Genomic DNA, 16,114 nt, shown 5'->3' with positions numbered 1-16,114 from the left:
TGAACATTATTAATAACAAAAATTTTAAAAATCTGATCATGATTGGATGGTTTAAAAATTATGATCTGTCCATACAACGGAATGCAAGAAGCTATTTAAAAGGACAAGCATTCTCTCACTCTCTTGTTCTGTTTCTTTCTCTCTTTCAATACGAATATACAGATCATATGTACATATATTATTACATAGTACATGTATAACAAACATGGAAAGTCCATTATAAACTTTTCAGTAAAGACAAAACAGATTTCAAAAAGTGTATATATATACACGAACTCACTTAGACTTAAAAAATTATGTATATAGCTATGCATGATAGTACACACCTGTAATCCCAGTGACTCTGGAGCATTACAACTTTGAGGCCAATCTTGGTGACTTAGCAAGACCCAGTTTAAAAATAAAATTTAAAAGGCTGGAGGTGTATCTCAGTGGTACAGGGCTTCTGGGTTCAATCCCTAGTACTGGAGTAGGGGATATATATATATAAGAATCCACAATGGCTGGGGTTGTAGCTCAGCGGTAGAGTGCTTGCCTTGTATGTGTGAGGCCATGGGTTCGATCCTCAGCACCACATAAAAATAAAAATATATATATTGTGTCCATCTATAACTAAAAAAAAAGGATCCACAAAAGTAGGGAAGTGTTACAAGGAGACTCTCATTTTATACTTTTTAAAAATATTTTTAGACATCAATGGACCTTTATTTTGTTCATTTATTTATATTCAGTGCTAAGAATCGAACCCTGTGCCTCTTACATGCTAGCCAAGCACTCTACCACTGAGCCATCACCCCACTTCCATCACTTTATATTCTTTATGCTCTTTATACCTCTGTATTATATAGGATTTTCATAAACATGCATTACTACTGGGCACTGTGGCATACGCCTGTAATCCCAGTGGCTCAGGAGGCTGAGATAGGATCACAAGTTCAAAGCCAGCCTCAGCAACAGTGAGGCACTAAGCAACTCAGTGAGATCCTGTCTCTAAATAAAATACAAAATAGGGCTGGGGATGTGGCTCAGTGGTTGAGTGGCCCTGAGTACCCCCAGAACCCCCCCACAAAAAAAACATGCATTACTTTTGGAATTATGAAAGCCATAATGTTCTCATGGTAAAGAGATGTGAGGTGGAGGGCCATGATAGAACAAAAGCAAGTGTGGGGTGAGGCTGGGCTTGTGGTTCAGTGGTACAGCGCTTGCCTAGCATGTGTGAGGCACTGGGTTTGAACCTCAGCACCACATAAAAATTAAATAAAGGTATTTTAAAAAGTCTCATGTTCATGGGCGTGAGGCCATGATTTTAGCATCTCAAATCCCCAGAAACACTTCCATGTTCTTAGCTGAGAGATGCAAGGAATAATTTTTAAAAAGCAACAGGAATGAAACTGAGCACAGTGGCACACACTGATAATCCCAGTGACTCAGGAGGCTGAGGCAGGGGGATTGCAAATTCAAAACAAGCCTCAGCAAATTAAAGAGACCCTAAGCAATTTAATGAGACCATGTCTCAAAAAATAAAAAATAGCTCAGTAGTTAGGTTACAGCTCTCAAAATCTAATTCTTTTACCTCTGAACATTCCTTCATTGTCTAATATGAGCTTTTGGGGGAACAACTCACATCCAAACCATAACAACTACCTCCAATACTCTGCTAAAATGACATCGAGGAAATAGTATGTCAAAGTAAGTACGCAAAATCCTTGTTTCCACAGTGCTGTAAACTAAAGTGGTCAATCATCAAAATAAAGATTTCAGTTAATGATAGTTATTACTATACACACACCATTCTACTAGCACAACATAACCCACTGTGGTTCACAGTTGACTCTGTGCTAAGCATCACCATGAGCGCTCTCACCTAAACACATCCATATTGGCAATCCTCAACATGTTTATCTGTAGTATGAATTCCTGCCACTAGGATTATTAGGCCAAAATATATGTATCTTTTTATGTTTGATATGTGTATTGTTGTCCTATGTTATTTTGCAAATGTTGCATATTACTATGCATATTATATGCCTATTTTATTTAACCAGCTATAGCCAAATATCATTAAGAACTGTATTAGTTTACTGTAACACAATGTGTGCTTCCCTCCACCCTTAACATGTTTATAGATCTGATAGATGAATAATACCACTTATCAGTGTTGTCTTCATTTGCATCTCTTAATTATGACCATGACCGTAGTATCATGTTTCATGGCCATTTGCATTTATTTTTCTGTAAACAGACTAAGGGCTTTGCCCATTTTTCTATTGGGGGGGGTGTCTTTTTCTGATTGATTTACATGAGGGCTCTGAGACAGAGATAAAGGTCAGACAGTCAGTGGAGAGGATGATAACTAGTTATCAAAGAAAGAACAAAGGGTTGCTAACAATTAACATCTGAACTCTGAACCGTGTATATAAGGGAGGAAAGATAATGAAAAACAACAGTTAATGAAAGAAAGAAGTTCTGGGGGCTATAAGAAAGCAAATTGCACCTCCTCCCATGGACACCCAGCTCTGGGGCCCCTTCTCGTGAGACAAGTCTGTATCTATCATTTTCTTAAATATAACTGGCTTGCTATGCTTGCTTTGGTCATTACTCTTGGTATTCATTCTTTAACTCTGGGGAACACAGACCCCATCTCCACCAGAGCAGTATCAGCTCTATGGATGAAAGTAATGAAATAAACTAACATTTCATCACTACATTTGTAAATAGTTTTTCTTGGCATACCAGTTGAATTTGACTTTACTATTTACTTTTACAGAGTCAGATTCATCAATCATTTTCTTTATCGTTTCTGAAGCTTATATCTTTCTTCTGCATTCCTTGTTTTCTCCTGATTTTTAATGTTTCAAGTTTTAATTCAATTGAAGATCATTTGAATATAAGGATTTTGGTAGGAAACCTGCTCATTTTTTTAAACAGTTATTTGTATCAATATCATTTATAAAACTATCTTTGCTGACTTGATAAATTCCCATCAATAGTTATAGAACTTTTCTAGACTCTATTCTAGCCCACTGCTTTGTTCTACAATTCTTTTTTTCTAATAGTTCTTCAAAGAAATTAGATTAAATTTAAACAGAAAAAATTTTTTTTTTCTTTATTGTGTGAGTGTCAGGGATGAAGACAGTATTGGAGATTGATCCCAAGTACACTGTATCACTGAGACCCATCCACAGCCTATTTTATTTTTTTTTTTATTTTGGGACAGGTCTCACTAAGTTGCTGAGGGCCTTGCTAAGTTACTGAGGATGACCTCAAACTAGTGATCCTCCCTCCTCAGCCTCCCACACTGCTGGGATTATAGGCATGCACCACCACACCCAGCCCAGCCTTGTTATTTTATTTTGGGCCAGGGTCTTACTAAGTCACTGAGGTTGGCCTCAAACTTGCAATACTCTTACCTCAGCCTTCCAGTCATTGGGATTATAGGCATGCACCACCGTGCCCAGTGAAATAAAAACTTTTTCTTAGACAACCATAATTAGCTGCTTTGATTCCAAACATCTAACTCATTAATTCTCAAATGTTTTTGTCTCAGGACCCTTATCCTTAAAAAAAGTTTTAAGGACCTTAAGAATTTCTGTTTATGTGATTTATATCTGCCTAAATTTTCTGCATTGCAACTTAAAATGTGATATTTTTGAAACACAAGAATACAGAAGCACACATTCCATTAGCCCTCAGAGTCATGACATCATCATGCTTCATGTTGACTTTGGAAAATTCCACTGTACACTCAAAAAGGAAAGAGAGTGAAGAAGGCAAACAACAGCTTAAAACTATTATGAAAATAGAGTTGAATTTGGGAACTCTCTGAAAAGCTCAGAGACCCCCCCACACACACCCCTCACTTTGAAAATGGCTGGTCTAATTATTCTCATAAAAATTATCAATGACCATATAAACAATTTTTAAAAATCTTGCCTGGGGCTTTAATTTTGCATTGAAAAAGAGCCTATGTGTATAGGGGGCAGTGGCTGGGAGGCAGAGGATATCAGTATTTATCTTTAAAATATTTAAAATAAAAATAAATACAATTTATAAGAAAGAGTACTTCTATGTATAAAAGGAATAAGATTACTGTTGATTGTACTTAGTTTTTTGCTTCACCTTGGTAATTTTAGGTTGGCTCCTACAAATGTTGATAAAGTTACTACTACCCTTGCCAACTGGTGCTCTTTCATCCTATTAGTCCCTTTATTGTCCCCAGATCTGATCTAAAAAACTTAATCTTCAAGTGTTCCCGAAGAACTTATTTTCATATACAGTGTCAAACACAGATTATGGTTATAAAAATTTCTCCTGTTCATTAACTCCTCTCTTCTGCCAGTTTATACTCACTTTAAAATAAGTGTTGTATTCAGCTTTTTTCACTGCTGTGACTAAAAGACCTGACCAGAAAAATTTTAGGGAAGAAAAGTTTATTTGAGGGCTCACAGTTTCAGAGGTCTTAGTCCATAGAATGTCAGCTCCATTCCATGGGGCTTGAGGTGAGGCAGAACATCATGGCCAAAGAGTGTGGAAGAGGGAAGCAGCTCACATGATGATCAGAAGGAGAGAGACTCCACTCCCGGGATACAAATATATACCCCATAGCCACACCCCCAATGAATACTTCCTACAGCCACAGCCCACCTGCCTCCAGTCATCACTCAGTTAATCCCATCAGGAACTAATTGACTGATTAGGTTAGGGCTCTCATAACTCAATCATTGCTTCTCCAAACCTTCTTACATTGTCTTACACATGAGCTTTTGAGGGACACTTCTCATCCAAACCATAACAGTATCAATTAATTTGTTACTTCTCCTCCTCCCATATTCACTATCTTGCTGTTTCCCATTGTGAACCACACAAACCACTGGGATATAGGATTTGGGGGGTGGGGTACTAGGACTTAAACCCAGGGGCACTTAATCACTGAGCCACATCCCCAGCTCTTTTTGGATTTAGAGACAGGGTCTCATTGAGTTGCTTAGGGCCTCGCTAAATTTCTGAGGCTGGCTTTGAACTCATGATTCTTCTGCCTCAGCCTCCCAAGCTGCTGGGATTACAGAAGTGTGACAATACTCCCAGCTATATGAGATGATTTTTAGGAAGCAGATGGAAAAACAATTTGTATATTTCTTTTTATAGATTTACTTGAAATTATATGAATAAAAATATTAGTACATTAATTCTGTAACTTTTGAGATATCTGTTTTCTTTCCACATAAATCTAAATTAAGTATTGGATTTTTTTTTTTTTTTTTTTTTTTTTGGTGCTGAGGATTGAACCCAGGGCCTTGTGCATGTGAGTCAAGGACTCTACCAACTGAGCTATATCCCCAGCCCTAAGTATTGGATTTAAAAAAATAAATAAATAATGGAACTGGGTATGGTGGCACATGTCTGTAATTCCAACAACTCTGGAGGATGACACAGGAGAATTGCAAGTTTGAGACCAGTCTCAGCAGCTTAGAAAGGCCCTCAGCAACTTAGCAAATCCCTGTCTCAAAATAAGAAATACAGGGGCTGGGGTTTTGACTCAGCAGTAGAGCACTCACATAGCACATGCGAGGCACTGGGTTCGATTTCAGCACCACATAAAAATAAATAAATAAAATAAAGATATTGTGTCCAACTACAACTAAAAATTTTTTTAAAAAAAATAAGAAATACAAAAGTACTGGGGATGTAGCTCAGTGGTAAAGGTCCCCAGGGTTAAATCTCCAGTATCTGATGATAATGATGATGATGATGCAGCAAATGCCTCAAATATACAGTCATCTACAGATGTCTGAAATTTAAGAAACACTGTCGTTTTATTTTGGAAATAAACAATTAAAAATACCACCAAGCCTGGTGCAATGGTACACACCTGTAATCCCAGCCACTTGGGAGGCTGAGGCAGGAGGATTGCAAGTTCAAAGTCAGCCTCAACAACTAGAAAGGCCCTAAGCAATCAGCAAGTCCCTGTTTCTAAATGATATATGTATATACACACACACACACACACATATACATATATATGTGGTGATATGTTGTGGTGATGTGGCTCAGTGGTTAAGCCTACCTGAGTTCAATCCCCCACACCAAAAAAAAAAAAAAAGTACCATCAATTAGACAACCAAGCCAAAAACCTTGGAGTCATATTATATCCTTTCTTGTCCTTCCCCTTTACTACCACCATTGATCAAAATTCTCCACATACAAAACAGAATAAAAGTAGAGCTTCCCTGGTTCAGCTCTTCCATACCCACTCACCTTCTCCTTTAGGCTCCATTGTGCACACAAGACACTTCCATTACCCTAGAGCCCATCAGAAGACAGTATGTGAACAAGGCAGACTTCAAATCACATGATTGGAAACTCCAGGCTAAAAAGATCTTAGATCTGAAACCTCTGTCACTAGAAAGTATTACCCTATATCTGTATTACCCTAATCAATTCAATGACCTTCTCTGAGACCCTCTCAGCTTCTTCATCTGTAAAATATCAGTAGTAGATTCTAGCAACAGAGCCGTTATGAAGATTAAATCAGTCAGTCAGTGCATGTATAGTCGCTGCTGGCACATAATAGGCATTCAGGATATTTTCTTTAGCACCTGGTTTCTGCCTACCCCTTTGCAGCTTCATCTAGCTATGCTTAAATTTCAGGACTTCTGCCACAGACATGCCTGACTACTCATTATCTCCCATGGTGTGCTGTTTCATGCTTCCAGCTAATGATAACATTAATTTCCCTACAAGAAATGCTCACCCACCTCTTTGCCTGATAGTTTTTCACTTTCTCCACTGTATCCACCTTTTAGTCTCATATTACATAAGATTTTATTGCATTGATCTGTTTACACATCCATTTCTCTACTTAAGATTGTGAACTTGTATTGGACAGAGACAATGCCTGTTTATATTGTCTTTGTATCCCCGGCACCTAGCCTAAAGCCTAGAAGATGGAAGATGTCCCATAAATGTTTGCTAAATGACTACAATAGAAAGTGAATTGTAGGTAAACCAACATTCTTAGCCTTCTATAGTAAGTTCTCAATACTTACACTAATAACAGAAGCATCATTTAGAAAAACAGTGGCAGAATACTTGCCCAGCACGTGTGAGGCACTGGGTTCAATTCTCAGCACCACATATAAATAAATAAAATAAAAGCCTGTTGACAACTAAAAAATATATATTTTAAAAAAATAAAAAGAACTAGGGATGTGGCTCAGTGGTTAAGCACACCTGGGTTCAATCCCCAGAATCAATCAATCAGAGAAACAGCTTTCAATATGCTACTTTTGATTATAAAACATCCTATTGTAAATCCTGTTATGCAGTAATTTTTCCAGCTGTTATGTCATGACACCATAATACTGCATATTATCAATAATCCTTGGTATGAATACTTTTTAAAAAATTAATAAGCATTTCATATCAAGCAATACAAACATCATCTTGCATATGTTTTAGTTCAAAGTTTTAATCAAATTCAAGTCAAAAATAGTACATAATTTTGCATATCTTATTAAAAGTAATTTTGAAAAGAATTGACAAATTAAGTTAGAGATTTGCTTTTCATAAAGAGTTTCTGAATTTGCTTTGTTGCTATCTGCAAAAATCCTCTGGTGCATTTGGAAATGAATTGATAACCAGTTTGGTGAAATTAACATCTTAACAATATTGAGTTTTTCAATAAATAAATATAATAGAGCTCTCAGAAAAATTAAGTCCGATGCCAAACCTACCAGTGATGTTAGTTAATTCAGCTTTACCATTCTCTTCAAAAAAGTCACTTGCTCCTTTGTGCTTTATTTTTCTGGATCTTAAGATTTATACATAGGACTGGGGATGTGGCTCAAGCGGTAGCGTGCTCGCCTGGCATGCGTGCGGCCCGGGGTTCAATCCTCAGCACAACATACAAACAAAGTTGTTGTGTCCGCCGAAAACTAAAAAATAAATATTAAAAAAATTCTCTCTCTCTCTCTCTCTCAAAAAAAAAAAAAAAAAAAGATTTATACATGTCTGTCTTGTTAAAAGAAAACTGTTAAGGCTGGGTGTGGTAATGCATGTCTGTAATTCCAGCAGCTGGGGAGGCTGAGACAGGAGGATCACAAGTTCAAAGCCAGCCTCAGCAAAAGTGAGGTGCTAAGCAACTCAGTGAGACCCTGTTTCTAAATAAAATACAAAATAGGGCTGGGGATATGGCTCAGTGGTAGAGTGCCCTGAGTTCAATCCCCAGTACCCAAATAAATAAATAAATAAATAAAATTTAAAAAAAAACTGTTAACCATTTTAAATATTTAGAAAGTTGGCTAAATTCCATGAGTAAAATGATTCAAAATAAGCAATTTAGGGGCTGGGGATGTGGCTCAAGCAGTAGCGCGCTCGCCTGGCATGCGTGCGACCCCGGTTCGATCCTCAGCACCACATTCAAAGATGTTGTGCCCGCCAAAAAACTAAAAAATAAATGTTAAAAAAAATTTAAAAAAAAAAAGCAATTTATCTTACAGGTAAAACTTTTCTTTGAAGACTTTTTCTTTTAAAGAGAGAGAGAGAAGGAGAATTTTTTAATATTTATTTTTCAGTTTTTGGTGGAGACAACATCTTTATTTTATTTTTATGTGGTGCTGAGAATCGAACCCCGCGCCTTGAGCATGCCAGGCAAGCGCGTTACCGCTTGAGCCACATCCCAGCCCTCTTTGAAGACTTCTTTATGCCATCATTTTCAACACTCTAAAAAAGCTTAATTCATAACTGAAATTATTACACTACATATACACAGAAAATGCTTTCACCATTGAACAAAAGAATTTGCCTTTTTCCATAATACATGCTAGGGTTTGAATATGATTTGTATCCCAAACTCATACAAGGGTATTTTTGTTGGTGGTACTGGGGACTGAACCCAGATCCTTGTACATGCTAGGCAAGCATTCCACCAAGTGAGCTATATATATCCCTAGCCCAAGGATAATTTTCATTCCCCAAAGTTGTATGTCAGTCAATGGCATTAAAAGATTGAAAACTTAATCTGACTATGGAGTTTAGAGTTGAGACATTTGGAAAGTGATTAGATCATTAGTTTGGGGCCCTCAGGATGGAATCCTAGTTGCTTTACCAGGAAGGGAAGAATGACCAGTGAGATACACATGCACTCCTACCATGATGCAATATAGGCCAGAGGGGCCATCACAAGAACCAACACAATTGTTGTCTGGACCCTGTATCTACAGAACTTAAGCAAAAATAAACCTCTTTTCTTCATAAAGTAGCCCACATCATGGGCTGGTTAATATAATATGCAAGGTGGGATATAAAATCCCCTGTAGCTAAAAATTACCTGATATAAAACCCTTCCTTAAAAGTGCTAATAAAGTGGGGCATGGTGATGAACTCCTGTAATCTCAGCAGCTCAGAAGGCTGAGGCAGCAGGATCACGAATTCAAAGCCAGCCTCAGCAACAGTGCAGTGCTAAGCAACTCAGTGAGACCCTGTGTCTAAATAAAATACAAAAAAGGACTGAGGATGTGGCTCAATGGCTGAGTGACCCTGACTTTAATTCCTGGTACCAACAAAAATGTTATAATAAAATTGCATATAATGATGGCTATACTACTCTGTGAATATACTAAAAACCATGGAATAGACACTTCAAATAGGTGAATAGTATGGCATGTGACTTATTTCTCAATAAAGCTGATATTAACAGAACCACTGTTATGCCTATAATATGAAAGCTCTTGTTTACAAAGTCTAGCTATAGAGAATTATCAAGGTAAAATACCAGTGTTACTAATCAGAATGTAATAAGCAAGAATAAACAATGAAAAAGTCATGTTTACCACTTTGAGTCCTGAAATCATACAAATATTAACCAAAAAATTCCTACTGGAAGCTAAGTTGAACGCTGCCTATTTTTTTCAGTCCAAAAGAGTATTTCCTTTTTTTCCCCTTTGCTTTTTTGTTTCATTTTGTTTCCGTTTTGCTTTTTGTTCTTCCAGGGGACAGCATTTCTTGATAAGGTACACTTTCCTGTTTGGCACTCCACAGCGTATTGTGTGAAATTTTAATCATCAGAAAGGTAAGGTATGGGGCTGAGGATGTGGCTCAAGTGGTAGAGCACTTGCCTAGCATGTGTGAGGCATTGGGTTCGATTCTCAGCACCACATAAAAATAAAATAAAGATATTGTGTCCACCTGAAACTAAAAAAAAATAAATATTAAAAAAAGAAAGGTAATGTATGATACACAAATCAAGGTAACAGATCAATAGAGAACTCAGAAATAGACCATGCAACTATGCCTAAGTAATTTTTTTATAAAGGTACAAAAGCAATTCAATGAGGGAAGAAGTGTCTTTTCAACATTGTGCTGAGACAATTAGACATCTATAGGCAAAGGAGAAAAATTATTTTCAACCTAAACTTCATATCTTATTCAGAAAAGCTGAAAAGAGATTGCAGATTTACATGTATAAAGAAAACTTATAAAACTTAGAATAAAGCATAGAAAATCTTCAGGACATGGGTCATATGAAATCCTCTTGGACTTGACATCAAAAGTGTAAGAAATACAAGAAAAACTTTGTAAGTGGACCATGTCAAAATTTAAAACTTCAGCCAGGTGTGCTGGCACATACTTGGTAATTCCAGCAATGTGGGAGGCTGAGGCAGGAGGATCACAATTTTGAGGCCAGCCTGGTCAACTTAGTGAGACCCTGTCTCAAAATAAAAAGTACTGGGGATATAGCTCAGTGGTAGAGCACCCCTGGGTTCAGTCCTCAATATTGGAAAAAAAAATTAAAACTTTTACTTTGTGAAGTCCCTGTTAAGAGAATGAAAACATAACCTGCAGAATAGGGAGAAGTATTTAAAACCACTGTTGCAACAAAAGATTCATATCTAGGGGCTGGGGGTGTGGCTCAAGTGGTAGCGCGCTCCCTGGCATGCATGAGGCACTGGGTTCGATTCTCAGCACCACATAAAAATAAAAATAAAGATATTGTGTCCACCTAAAACTAAAAAAAAAAAGATTCATATCTAGAATATATTCAAAAGTCTGCCAACTCAACATCAAAAGAACAAATAATCCATTTAGAAAATGGGTATAAAATATATGGATTGCAGGGCTGGGGTTGTGCCTCAGTGGTAGAGCACTTGCCTAGCATGTGTGAGGCACTAGGTTCAATTCTCAGCACCACATATCAATAAATAAAATAAATGTCCATTGACAACTAAAAAATATTTTAAAATAAAAGATATATGGATTGCAGATGAGCACATGAAAACATGTTCAATGATATATGTTACATCTGCACATGTAACAAAACGACTAAAATAATAAATAGTGACAACATTAAGTACTGACAAGGATGTAGGGAAACTGATCACTCACACATTGCTGGGGGGGATGTAAAATGACACAGTCACTCTGGAAACAGTTTGGCAACTTCTTACAAAACTAAACATGCAACTGTCATATGATCTAGCCATTGCTCTTTTGGGCGTTTATTCCAGAAAAAATGAAAAACAACCTACACACATACAAAAAAAACCTATATATAAGTATTCATAGCAGTTTTATTCATAATAGCCAATAGGTAGAAAAGATCCAAATGTCCTTTAATGGAGTGAACAGTTAAACAAACTGGTATATCCACACTATAGAATTCTACTCAGCAATAAGAGTAGAATTGGAATTCTACTCAACAATTTTTTTTTCAGTGCTAGAGGTAGAACCCAGAGCCTCATGTGACCTAGGCAAATGGTCTACCACTGAGTTATGCCCCCAAATGAGGAACAAACTGTGGACATAACACCACAACCTGGATGAGTCTCAAGGGAATTATGCTGAGTGAAAAAAGCAAATCTCAAAAGGTTACATACATATGATTCCATTTATGTAACAGTCTTAAAATAACAACATTGTAAAAAAGGAAGAGATTAGTGTTTGTCAGGGTTAAGGAATGTGGGAGAGGGGTGGAGGCAGCTATAGAAGGGAAGCACAAGCCAGTCTCCTGGTAATGTAACTATTCTTTATCTCTATTATCTTGATTGTGGTGGGGGTTGCACAAAATCTGCACAGGTGATAAAATTGTAAAGAATCTCTCTCTCTCTCTCTCTCTCTCTCTCTCTCTCTCTCTCTCTCTCTCTCTTTCTCACACACACATATACAAGTGCATGTAAGTGAAATCTCAATAAGCTCTGTGAATTGTACCAATGTCAGTTTTCTGGTTTTGATACTGTACTATAGTGATGCAAGATGTTACCACTGGGTAAACCTGGTGAAAGGTACATTGGACCTTCCTGTTCATTTTGTTTTTGCAACTTCAATCTATATTTATTTCAAAATAAATAGTTTTCTTTAAAAAGCTAGTGCTTATGATTTCTCGTGTATGTGTATTAACCAATCAAATTAAATATGTGCAGTTTAGTGTACTTCAATTATTCTTCAATAAAATTTGGAATAAGGATAAATAAAGGTTAATGCTTCACATCATAACTGCTTATGTAAACATCTTTACTCTATCCCCATATCTATTAAGTTATTGAAAGCAAAAATCAATAGACACTCCAGGTCCAATTACATCTGCTTATATCACCCACCCAAAATGTGCACAGAACAATAAAATAACTTTTTTCTTTATAAAGCAAAAATAAAACTTGAAACAAAATCTTTATATGGGGCTACTAACCACTGCAGAGAGCTGAGAAAGTGTATTTTAATGCATTCTTATGACAACACCATATTCTACCTCCTTTTCTTTTGCTCTCCCCATTTGACATAGACTCCACTATAACTAAGTTATAAGTAATAAGTTTTTTTTTAATTTTTTTTAGTTGTAGATGGACACAATATCTTTATTTTACTTTTTTTATATTTATGTGGTGCCAAAAATTGAACTCAGTGCCTCATGCATGCTAGGCAAGCGGTCTACCACTGAGCTACAACCTGGGACCCACAAGTAATCAATTCTAAGAATATTCATTTAAAAAGAAGATTTAATAATAAGATCAGCTGTATAACCTTATAAGCAAATGATCTAACTCATTCTGCAAACATTATATGTCCAAGATTTTTCAGAAGGTCTTTTCAGAGTCTTAATAGAAATCAAAGCTAAAAAAAAGGTGCAAGTAAGATAAAACATCAGCAACAAAATGGATCTTAGTAATTCATCTAGCTTCTATGCTATTAATGGTATTGCTCTACAAAATATGACCTAGAATGTCTAACTATAATTTATAGACCTCATTATATAGCTCTCTTTAGATTGTTTAACCTCCAAATGCATAATTTATATGCTCCTGTCACTGCTGTTGACTTTTTAAAAGTAATCATAATCTTTAAATACAATCAATAATATTTTCAGAATTAAATTTCAAATTACATAAAAATAAGCAAACAATAGTTTAAAGTCTGTGCTACTTCTAACATGAAACAATTTCTATAACTGTAACTATTAAGTCCAGACCTAGAAAAACTTAAAGAACAGAGTCCTCCCAAAACATTACTCACTCACAAATCAAAACCTTACTAGATGAAAACCACTTTTCAGTAAATCTGAATATAAAATGAATTTAAATAGAAAAACAAAATAAACTGTTTATTATCTTAAATTATCTTGTTTATTATCTTAAATACTCATAGTAATACTTACATATATACCTGGCATTTTAATGAAAATCAAAACTGATCATATTTTTGCTTTATTATAAGAAATAAAGTAAAAACAAAGGGAACAACAACCATTTTTTTTCTAAAAAGTACATCAATATTGCTATTCTCAAATGATAGAGCATACTTAATCTTAATCATATGGTAACTGGTCAGTACTAAACAAATTGCTTTAATTCATTACAAACTTTTATATAAACCTGTTTTTTCCATGCTAGAAATTAGGCTATAACTCCCAAAAGATATTTTTAAAAGTCTAAAGTATAGTAAATTCATAAGTTGCTTTGCTTATAATTAAGTATAGAACTTTCTAATTCTTAAACATTGGTTTCATTTTGAAAGCCCTTTTTTCATTTTTCCTCTTAGTTTTATTACAAATTATACTTCTTATTATATCCAGGGCTTTTGTTCATTATCTTTAAAAACTTAAGGCATATTTTATTTTATTTTTAAAATATTTTTATTAGTTATTGATGGACCTTTATTATTTATTTAATTGCTTATATGTGGTGCTAAGAATCAAACCCAGTGCCTCACACATGCTAGGCAAGCACTCTGCCACTGAGCCATAACCCCAGCCCCTTAAGGCATTTTTTAGAACAATTGTCATGCTACACTTACCTATTATATTCATAGGCAGATTTCAGTGGACCCAGTCTGCTTACAAATAGTTCCACTTATGACTGTTAAGAAGGAAAAAGAACATTCATTACTAACACACAGTAAAATGAGGTACCACTTGCAAAATACATAATGAAGCAACTGAAAGGTAATTAGCATACTGCTACCATAATTTACAACTATCATGATGAATTTATAATTTAGTGTAGTTATAAATGTGTAAGTTATAACTTGGGAGTTATAAATTTTTAACACTGTATAGCTATAAATTCTTAATACTTCATTTATGAAATGAAATCTTTAGGTTCTCTGGCTACATAAATTTTTCAGATACCTCCACCATTCTTAACTTTTTAAAAAAATTATAAAATCATTTTAGAATATGATAAAAATTTATGGCCTTCTCTCCCCAGAAACACACACATATTGCACAAATTCTCTGTTCACTTTTAAGAGGCTTCATTTGGGCCCCTGGGGTGCATGGAACTCACGTTAAGGACTTGAGATAAAGCTATCTATATAAAGTGCTTTCCTTGTATTACTTCAACTATTTTCATAAGATTCCTTCTAAAATATACTTTATTCTTTCCCATCCTCAACAAAGAGTAATGATCACAATTTGACCTTCCTTGAAAACTTGGAGTCATTTTGGACACCAATCATTGTACCTGCTTTGACTCTATAACATTCTTGGGATCAAAAAAGATTAGAAGAGCTGTTTGCCCCCAAATTAAATGCCCATAGATGACTTCCCACATTCCTTTATCCCCATCAAAGAGCTTAAACTTCTTTGTAAAGTTCTTATGTCTATTTCATTTTGGTTTGTCAGCTATTATTGTCTCCTCCTCCTCATTCTCTCCCCTCTTTCTCTCCCTAATCTGTTTGAGAGCAGGCCTTCCAACTGTGGAATAAATAACCAGATTTGTTTCTAACCTGAAAGAGTATCTGAGAGCAAGAGATTTAGTGCATGAACATTATGACATCTATTCTGACTCTTCATGGGACATTTTAGCTTACTTCTGTAGATTTCAACTATATTCCTGACAGTTTAACAGATCAGAAATTTTAAACCACTAAAACAGCACACTTAGATAAATGCATTATCCTTTCTCAAAATTCCATATGCAACTTAGAAAAATAAACATCTGCTATAAGCTTTACCATATGGTTAGATTTTTTAAAAGAAGAGAATATAGAAAAATATCAAGTTTGGGAACAAATATAAATAGCCTTACTATGACTTTGTAAAATGAAAGAATTGTATCTGCATTTAGAGCAGTCTAATCAAAAATTTGCAACTGCAACATAAATCAGTTATAGCATTGCCAGGTGTGGTGGAGGCTGAAGCAGGAGGATTGCAAGTTCAAAGCCAGCCTCAGCAAGTTAGAGATACCCTAAGAAACTTAGCAAGACCCTGTCTCTAAATAAAAATATAAAATGATTGAGGCTATGGCTCAGTGGATAAGCACCTCTGGGTTCAATCGCTGGTATTCCCTCCCCCCAAAATCCATTATAGTTTTATAAATGTGAACAGGCAAAAGTTTCTAAAAGGAGCCAAGAATGGTGGCTTACACCTGTTATCCCAGCTACTTGGGAAGCTGAGTTAGAAGGGTAGCAAGTTCAAGGAAACCAAAGTCAATATAGCAAGACCCTGGCTCAACATAAAAAAATTAAAAAGGGTGAGAATGTAGCTCAGTGGTAGAGTGCCCCTCGGTTCAATCTCTAGTACCAAAAAAAAAAAAAATGTTTAGAGTACCAAAATTGACAAAGTACTACTAGAAACTAACATATCATTTAAACAATATTTTAACATGCACCAGGGCTTACTTAA

The 16,114-nt window shown here is 35.7% G+C and overlaps 1 long non-coding RNA gene across 9 annotated transcripts in view; it reads right to left on the bottom strand.

Moving 5' to 3' along the window:
• The window catches only part of LOC124086854 (uncharacterized), a 118,861-nt gene that overhangs the window by 96,287 nt on the left and 6,460 nt on the right, over nt 1-16,114 (bottom strand). For all 9 annotated transcript variants that reach the window (XR_009225939.1, XR_009225938.1, XR_009225941.1 and 6 more), the window contains exon 2: nt 14,284-14,345. This is a non-coding gene — a long non-coding RNA (uncharacterized LOC124086854). The remainder of the gene's footprint in view (nt 1-14,283; nt 14,346-16,114) is intronic.

Source organism: Marmota monax, unplaced genomic scaffold (genome assembly GCF_021218885.2).
Source record: "Marmota monax isolate L192 unplaced genomic scaffold, Marmota_monax_Labrador192_F-V1.1 WCK01_AAM20220418_F8-fsc00261, whole genome shotgun sequence".
In the NCBI taxonomy this organism is placed as follows: domain Eukaryota; kingdom Metazoa; phylum Chordata; class Mammalia; order Rodentia; family Sciuridae; genus Marmota; species Marmota monax.
Note: the sequence above shows the minus strand (reverse complement) of the source record. Positions and strands in the feature narration are given on the sequence as shown.